This window comes from Sinocyclocheilus anshuiensis, unplaced genomic scaffold, assembly GCF_001515605.1.
Source record: "Sinocyclocheilus anshuiensis isolate Anshui unplaced genomic scaffold, SAMN03320099.WGS_v1.1 scaffold85, whole genome shotgun sequence".
Classification (NCBI taxonomy): Eukaryota; Metazoa; Chordata; class Actinopteri; order Cypriniformes; family Cyprinidae; genus Sinocyclocheilus; species Sinocyclocheilus anshuiensis.
This window is the reverse complement of record NW_015536800.1, coordinates 280,138-280,806: the sequence shown is the minus strand read 5'-3', so window position 1 is coordinate 280,806 and position 669 is coordinate 280,138. Positions and strand designations below refer to the sequence as shown.

General features: G+C 42.9%; 1 protein-coding gene across 7 annotated transcripts in view; it reads left to right on the top strand.

Annotated features, from left to right (window-relative positions):
- kdm4c (lysine (K)-specific demethylase 4C) overlaps nt 1-669 on the top strand; it is a 22,607-nt gene that overhangs the window by 21,218 nt on the left and 720 nt on the right. The window lies entirely within an intron of this gene.

The window sequence follows — 669 nt, the reverse complement described above, 5'->3', positions numbered from 1 at the left end:
TCTGTAGGTGTGTTTTGTTTAGCTTTTGCAATATACTCGATAATGTCATGATGTCTCACGAGTTCAGTATTTGCATTAAACCTGCGCAGATTTGGCCTGCATGAACTTCCCCATGAAATGAATGAGTGAACATAATTTACGAAAAGTAACCCGGCCACCAAACTGGCTAGTGATTTGACAGCGTTACCCGCCACAGCTGATTCTCTCATTCAGCTCAGCTCCAACAATGAACTGTTCCAATTATACACTTATTTTCACATAGCTATGAGAATCGTTAAACATGGCGTGCAGCGTGCAGTTGCCGTACTGTATTAAAGCTTTAATCAGGATAAAACTGTATATTAAAAGCTACCATAAGCAGTAGCAGTAGTATCTAAAAGTATGAGACAACAACAAACAAAAAACATTGGCCTACCATTAAAAGCCGTGCTTGCACAGGTTCTGCACGATCCTCTTCAATAATATCCTCTGCTTCTCAATCGAGCTCAAACTGATAAGCGATATTTAGGATGCCGCTGTTTACAATACAACCGGAGGACATGCCACTGAGGTGAGGTGAGTGGCGGGACGATTAGACGTGCACTAGATACAAGATTGGCGGTTTAGCCAATCACAACACACTGGGCTAGCTAACCAATCAGAGCCCATTGCCTATTTCTGAGGGCGGGG